The 8,614-nt window shown below is 36.8% G+C and overlaps 1 pseudogene across 1 annotated transcript; it reads right to left on the bottom strand.

The window, feature by feature from the left end:
• Positions 1 to 6: 6 nt before the first annotated feature.
• Positions 7 to 2,313, bottom strand: LOC108527479 (la-related protein 4 pseudogene; annotated as a pseudogene). Its single transcript, XR_001884818.1, has one exon. The product of XR_001884818.1 is annotated as a la-related protein 4 pseudogene (transcript).
• Between the last annotated feature and the right edge of the window lie 6,301 nt (positions 2,314 to 8,614).

Below are 8,614 nucleotides of genomic sequence, written 5' to 3'. Positions count from 1 at the left end.
AACTCCAAAATCCATAATGATTTAAGGATGTACTTTCTCCTGTTTCCTTCCTGGCTACCCCCTCCCCTCCAAAACAGTTCAATATAGCCACAGCTCAAGTTTAATGGGAAGAGAGAGAAGTTTTTGAATAGTTTTGTTGTTTTTTACTTTGGTGATCTGGGTGGCACATATTGCTCTTTGCCATTACGTTGAGTCACTCCCTGAGGTATAGCCCTATGGCTAAACTGGCGTCTCTGTTCCCTGATTTTTCCAGCTGCTCCCCTGGGGATTGTATTGCCTCGGAAGCCAGAATAATCCTTACTAGCCCTTGCTTCTGGCTTCTCATGTGGTGTCTCAACGGAGTTCTCAGGAGCTCCACTGTCTTCATTTTTGGTGGGAGACACCACATTACAGCGAAGTTCCCATAGTGGCTGCACAAGAACTGAAGATGGCTCTTTAGGGGGCTTCTGGCACACTTCAGCATAACTTAACTTTCGGGGTTCCTGTAGAGCCACAGCTATAGCTGCATTTATGTTATTATTACATGGTGAAGCAGTACTTGCCCTCGATGGCTTTGCAGTACCTGGAGGAGAAACTGGCATAGTTGTCTGGTTGAGACCATCCTTCTGAACAGAGGAATCCTCTATTAGATCCTTTTCTTGCTGAATTGTGCTTAATGCAGTAAGCTCAGCAGCACATGGAGAACTGGAACTCATATTGAGTTGTTGGGCAGAAGTGCATTCTGTCTGCTCATCTGCAGGCACTGGGCAACTAACTCTCAACTCTTCATTATCCTTTACTTTGTAGACACCTTTAACAACATCAGACATCCTATTCTCCAAAATGAGTTCACCTGGCATTCTTGATGAACTTCCAGGTAAAGGTGGAAAATTTGAGGCTAACAAGTCAAACTTTGGTGTTGGAGCCTTTGATTCAGCTGTTGAAGGATGAGGTCTTGAGAACCTGTCATCTTCTCGTCGTCTTCGACCTCTGAAGAGAGTTCTCCTGCCCCTACCATAGTCCCCGTTCTGTTCCATCTGCAAAGTGGAAGTCTCCTTTTAAGGTAAGTTTGCTCCTGATGCCCAGTTACTTTAGGGTTATGCCGTTCAGTTGGAAGGTTTCTTGAACTAGATCTGTTCAACTGTCCATCCCCCAAGGATACAGAGCCCTCTGTTGAGTGTTCTGAACCACTGGATGACCTAAAATGAGGCCTCACATGATTTTTTTGGAATGATCGACCCATATTTATAGCAGCAGCATTTGTTTTATAAGATCCTGGTGAATTAAAGCCATTCACAAAACTACCATTGGGAAAGGGAGCCAGTGGTGTTTCAAAGTAAGGTGTAGGATTTAGAGACCAAGACTGAGGCACAATACTATAGACCGAGTACTGTTGGTGAGGATTATATACAGGCTGCATAAAGACTGGGGAGGCATACTGTGCTTGAGTTTGAATGGGCTGACTATAGATAATAGAATCCACTAATCAATAACCATTCTTAGCAAAAAATGTATTGATGGCTTTTATCCTTGCCATAATTGGCTTGCCCTGAAATGTTTTAACTTCTTCTTTTAAGTATTTAAAAGCCTGTTGTGCATCTGTGTCTGACTGGAAAGTGATATACCAGTTGCTATTGTGTGCAAATTCACAGCTTATCACTTTAGGGCAGTTTTCACTTTTGAACAAAGCTTTCACTTCCTCTATTGGTGTTGTTTCAGGAATCTCTCTAAGAACTACAATACAACGCTTGTGACTTGGTCTCACTTTCTCACCCTTCTCATCAACTTGCACCATGGGAGAAGATCTTAACACTTCAAGAATTAGATCAGGGTCTGTAGTAAACTTTTTTATTTCTTCCATGTTGGCAACTGTCCAAATTGGGATGAACTGATCACTATCCATTTGAGATATCAAGTAAAGATCCTTTGACAAATTTTCTCATGAAAAACAGAATTCTAATTGTTTCTTCAGAATTCTTTTAGGTCTTCTGTAGAAATTGCTGAATTGCTTTCTCCAGAAACATCATATATTTAGTAATTCAGATCTTCTGGTCCTAAAATCATCCCATCAGTTTATTCTTCAATGCCTGTAGTATTTCTTGTGGTTTCACAAGACGAAGAATACATTACTTCATATTCTTTACATGTATCTTCTGAGAGCTCTGCATTACCCTCAGGATGAGCACCTGATGTAGCTGCTGTTTCATGCCAAGAGCTTTCAGTTCCATGAGTTACTGGGGTGGCATCAGTATTTCCAGGAGCAACTTCTTGCCATACTTTGGCATTAGGATTTAAACCAGTTCCTTTAGATGTTACCTCCATGAAACGCAACATGTCATCCTCTGCTCGGCCCAATTGTTCCCGCCGCCACAACTCCAACTGGCTCACAGGCCCGCGCTCCAATTGGTAGGATTAAGGACACACACTCACCTTCCCCTTTAATTTTTAATTGTATGATACCTTATTGTTAACTATAGATGCAGTGTTGTACAGCAGATCTCTGAAGCTTATTCATCTTGTTTTACCAAACCTTTATTCCTGCTGATGAGCAACTCCTCCTTTTCTGCTCCCCCAGCCAATGGTAACCACCATTTCACTCTTTGATTCTATGAATTTGACTACTTAGAGATTTCATATAAGTGGAATAATGTAGTGTTTCTCTTTCTGTGACTGGTGTGCTTCTTTGAGCATAATGTCCTCAAGGTTCATCTACGGTGTTATGCCTTACAGAATTTCCTTCTTTTTTAAGGCTAAATACTATTTTATTGGATGTATGTACTATATTCATCTTTGAAAGGCCATTTAGAGTATTTCCACCTCTTCGCTATTGTGAATAGTGCTACAGTTAACATACGAGTGCTAAAATCTCTTTGAGATCTTGATATTATTTTGAATAAAATACCTAACAGTTGTATTGCTAGATCATATGATAGCTGTATTTTTTACTTTTTGAGAAACCTCTATACCTTCACTATGTGCCTAAGTAATTTCACCTTAACTCCTATATCAGTACTTGTTATAGGTCTGTTCACATTATATTTCTGCATGATTTAGGCTTACACGTTTCTAGAAAAGTATACATTTTTTACAGAGTATTCAGTTTTTTGACATATAATTGTTCATGGTACTGTCTTGTCATCCTTTTTATTTATATGACATCAGTCGTAATGTCTCTTCTTTCATTTTAGATATTATTTATTTGTGTCTTCTACCAGTTTTTCTTAGTCTAGCTAAGGGTTTGTCCATTTTGTTTATCTTTTCAAAACTCAACTTTTGGTTTCATTGATCTTTTGTATTATTTTCTATTTTCTATTTTATTTATTTCTGTTCTAATTTTTGTTATTTACTTCTTTCTGTTAACTATGGGCTAGTTTGTTCTTCTTCTTCTGTTTCCATGAGATGGAAATTTAGGTTGCCTATTTGAGATGTTTTAAACATAAGTATTGTTATAATCTTCCCTTTTATTACTCCTTTTAATGCAGCACATAATTTTGTTATGCCATGTTTTATTTTCATTTGTTTGAAAGTAATTTTATTTTTTTAAAATGTGGGGTTTTTTGGCCACTTGAATGGTTGTTCAACATTGTTGTTTAATTTCCACTTATGTTTGAATTTTCCAGTTTTTCTTATGGTATTTATTCCTTCTAATTTTATTCCATTGTGGTAAGAAAACATATTTGGCATGATTTCAGTCATCTTAAATTTTTAACCCTTGTTTTGTGACCTAACATGTGATCTATCCTTGAGAAAAGGCGCACTTCATTAGAATGTATCTTTTGCTGCTGTTGGTTAGAATGTTTTGTGTATGTCTGTCAGATCACTTTGATCTATAGCATTATTCAAGTCCTCTGTTTCCTTATTTATCTTTTGTCTAGATGTTCTTTCCATCATTGAAAGTGAGGGATTGACTCTTTTACTATTACTGTATTGCTGTCCATTTCTCCATTCAGATCTGTAAATATTTGCTTTACATATCTAGGAGATCTGTAAGGGAGTGCACATATACTTATTCTATCTTCCTGATAGATTAACCTTTTTATCAATGTTTAATGTTCTTTGCCATCTGTGACAAATTTTGACTTAAAATCCATTCTGTTGGATATAGGTATAACCACCCATGGTCCCTTTTGATTACCAAAAGGTAACCAAAATGTTACCAATAGCTTACTAATAGGTAACCAAAATGTTAGCAATATGTAACATTCAATATGTCTTTTCCCACCCCTTCACATTCAGTCTATGTGTGTCCTTAAACCTAAAGTGAATTTCTTGTAGACAGCATATCGTTAGGTCTTAGTTTTTTAATCCATTCAGCCCTCTATGTAATTGGATTGGGAAATTCCATCTGTTTATGTTTAAAATAATTATTGACAGGAAAGGATTTATTATTGACATATTGTTAGTTGTTTTCTATTAGTCTTATTTTTTTTTTCTTTGAAATTTCTTTCACCTTATTTTCCTCTGACTTCTTGAGCTTTTCTTCTTGAAGTTCTTACCTTTAGGGCTTACATAAAAAATATTTTTTAACAGTATATTCTAAACATAAAACAAGTTATATCACATGCAAAAGCTTTTTACACTTTAACTTTTCCTCTCACACACATTTTATGTTAATGTCATGTTGTATATATTAATATTGCATCTTTTAATATTTATTTAGTTATAATTACTTTTAATGCTAGAATTGAAAGTTATTAACCCATCATGATTATAGTAATATAGTGTCCTGTAGAATTGAAAGTTATTAACCCATCATGATTATAGTAATATAGTGTCCTATATCTCCAGATATATATATATTATATCTATATCTCCAGATATATACATTATATATATATATATATATCGCTCCAGATACAGTATTTTTAGTTAACAGGTTTTTTTTTTTCTTTCAGTACTTTAAATATATCACCTCATACCTTTCTTGCCTGAAATAAAATTTCTGCTGAAAATCTGCTGATAGTTTTATGGCAGGAGGAAGGGAGCAGGGAAGTGTCCCTTATATCTGAATAGTCACTTTTTTCTTGCTGCTTTCAAAATTTCCTGCTTGTCACTGACTTTTGACATTTTAATTATAATATTGTCTCAGTGTAGATTTATTTTATTTGATGTCCATTGGGTTTTTGGATCTGAACATCTATTTTCTTCCTCAGATTCAGGAAGTTTTCAGCCGTTATTTCTTTTTTCTTTCCTTTCTTTCTTTCTTTTTTTTTTTTTTTTTTTTTTCTTGAGACAGAGTCTCTCTGTCACCCAAGCTTCAGTGCAGTTGTGAGATCTCGGCTCACTGCAAACTCTGCCCCTGGGTTCAGATGATTCTCCTGCCTCAACCTCACAAGTAGCTGGGATTATAGGCACCCACCACCACACCAAGCTAGTTTTCATATTTTTAGGAGACAGGGTTTCACCATGTTGGCCAGGCTGGTCTTGAACTTGTGCCTCAGGTGATCCACCCACCTCAGTCTCCCAAAGTGCTGGGATTACAGGTGTAAGCCACCATTCCTGGCCTCAGTCATTATTTCTTTGAATATGCTTTTGAGTTTTTTCTCTCTTCTTCTGGACCTTTCATAATACATGTAAGGGTCTGCTTGATGATGTCTCATAATTTTATTGAGATTTCTTTACTCTTATTCATTCTTTTTTTCTTTATTCTCCTCTGGCTAAATTATTTCTAGTTATCTGTTTTTGAATTCACTAATTCTTTCTTGTGTTTGATGTAGTCTGCTGAACACCTCTACTAATTTTTCTTAGTTGAATTATTTTGTTCTTCATCTTCATAATTTCCTTTTGGTACTTTCAATATTTCTGTTTATTTCTTGAAACTATCACTTTGTCCATGCCTTGTTCTCTTGACATCCTTATGACAATTATTTCTGTGAATATTTTTATGATAATTATTTCTGATTTTCTGTTAGGTACACTATACAATTCCATTTTAATAGAGTCCATTTTGGAAATTTTTATTGATCTCTTTATTTGGAAAATATTTGGCTCATTATTCTTCTTTCTTCTTTCTTTCTCCCTTTTTCAGTCCCTGTGTTGGTGTCTGTAGATTAGACAAAGCAAAACTTCTCCTAATCATGACAGACTGGACTTATACAGCAGAAGATAACCACCCTCAGCCTGAACAGATGTTCTGACATTCTTTACTATCTCTTTTCCTCCTCGGGGAGCTAAAGGCAGCTGTGGTTTCTGTTAATTCACTCTGCGCTGAGCCAGGGTGGGAGTCATATAGCATTTACTGATGCAAGTCATTATCTCCATTCTTTCCTGGGCAGATGGTGCTAGATCTATGTGATTTTTAAGACTGGTGAGGCACATGTTAGTTTTGGGAGAAGCCCTAGGGAAAGTGCGGTGCTGGACTCATGGATCAACTCTTTCCAACCCCAGGAGGAAGTTAAAAATCTGGGATTTTTTTTTAATCCTTTGGTCTCTGCTGAGCAGGGTAGAGAAATCAATGACATTTTCCAGTCCAAGCCAATGCCTCCATTCTACCCTGAGTAGATAGACTATGCTAGATCATCATAGCTCCAAGGCTGAAAGGACAAAAGCCAGTCCTCTAAGGAACCTCCTCAGAGAGCTGGACTTGCAAATCAACCCACTCCCTTTTCTGGGTAAAGCTGGGAGCTAGGGAGTCTCCTTCTGATCATATGGCATTGCACCAGGGGCAAGGTCTCTGGTGAAAGGTTGTCCTCAATCCTCCTACTGGCTTCACTGAGTCTGCTTTTGCACCACCCCCTTCCCAATCCCCAGGAAGCAGGAGACTTCCAATTAGTTGCTGATTACTCACAAAGGCAATCTGTCCATGAATTGTTGTAAAATCATTGTGTTTGTGAAGGAAATGAAGGTCCAGTACTTCCCATTCCACTATGCTGTTGACGAGTCTCTGCTATCTCATGTTTTTGAACAATAAACTTTAATAATCTCTATTGTAGACTGTAGTCAAAGTCAATCAAAGAAAGGACTTGGCAGGATGTTCCAGATCACATCTGCAATCCTAATGCTTTGGGAGGCCAAGGAAAGAGTATTGCTTCAGGCTAGGAGTTCAATACCAGCCTGGGCAACATAGTGAGACCTCATCTCTACAAAATAAAAAAGGTAATAAAAGGAAAGGTCCTATGGGACTTTCATCCTTGACACTTTCTGTTTAAAATATTCTATAATAAATTAAGAACTACATAAACAATATTTCAAATGATACTATCCTTTGATGAAGAAGACCAAATCAAGATTTAACATTTTTGAACAACCTATCCAAGATAGCAAATGCAGTATGAATGCTTATAAACATCCTGAGTTTTCACTGTATAAATATTTGAAACCTTCAAAATAAGGAAGAGACTATTGGCTGAGATAATAGTTATCCATATTAAGACTTCCTTTTTGTAGTGATGGCCCTGCATTCAACATATCTTGTGATGAGGATTATGAAAATCAATAGGTAGAACTTGGGTGAACTTACTGGCCTCATGAAATTAATGTGCCTCCCGATGGCAAAGCAATGTGACATCCACAGCTTGTCACAAAGCAGAAAAGTTTTATCGAGGACTTGTGATGGCCATAGAAATCCCTTTTACATGCAACATTTACAAATCATCTCCAAATTTCAGCACCAATTAAGTCACTGACAGAGTGTGTGTGTGTGTGTGTGTGTGTGTGTGTGTGTGTGTGTTGGTGGAGTGGAGGGGTAAGGGAGGGGAACCTGTAAATTATGAGTACAAAACTAGAATTTGCTTGTAATTCTAAGATATTTGTTCTCAGACTTTTTTTCTATTCTCTCCTTCAAGCTGCGTTATTTTTTAATTCCAACATCTGCCTATATGCCTTGTGGGATTCGGTACAGCTGTTAAGGCTTGGACCCCTGCTCATATTCTGCATCGATAGACTAGATGAACAGCAAAATTATGTAGACAGCAACTCTGGGAAAGTCAAAGTCTTTGTGAGGCAAAACTGGAGTTTGAGTCACAGATCTGCTCTTTAGATGAGGAATGACAAAGGAGTGGAACACTACTTTCACTGCACATTTCTGCTTCTGAGGAAAATCCAGAAGTAAACAATCCAATTTGAATAGATTAGTCTCCTTTTAAAACTTCTTTAAAACTTAAGTTTATCCTGTGAAATGATTGCAAAATCAAGAAGCCTGACAGTTTACTCTGAATAAATTGAATCACAGGAACTCTAGTGATTAGGACACAGGTATGGGGGTGCAGTAGGAAGAATCTAGATCAAAAGCAGATATTAAAATTCTATTTATGTAATTGGAAGATCACCAAGTTCCTTCTTCTATTCAACTCATATTTCAGAAGAATGGCATCTAAAGTAATCGTTTCTGAGGTCTGAGTTCCAGGATTTTATTTAGAAAAAATAATCATCCCATGAAAAAAGACTCAAAATTAGATATGTAACAAGAAATCATACCTTGAAGCCAAACCCCTCAACATCTATTTATTTATATTATTTGTATGAACTTAATGTGTACAAGTGCAGTTTTGTTACTTAGCTATATTGCATAGTGAAGCTTGGTCTTTTAGGGTAACTTTTACTAGAATAATGTACATGTACCTATGAATTAATTTATCATCTCTCTCCCCTTTCCCACCCTCCTACTTTTCTGAGTTTCCAATGTTCATTATTACAC

Source organism: Rhinopithecus bieti, unplaced genomic scaffold (assembly GCF_001698545.2).
Source record: "Rhinopithecus bieti isolate Rb0 unplaced genomic scaffold, ASM169854v2 scaffold_388, whole genome shotgun sequence".
Lineage (NCBI taxonomy): Eukaryota > Metazoa > Chordata > Mammalia > Primates > Cercopithecidae > Rhinopithecus > Rhinopithecus bieti.
This window is presented reverse-complemented; position numbering and strand designations above follow the sequence as displayed.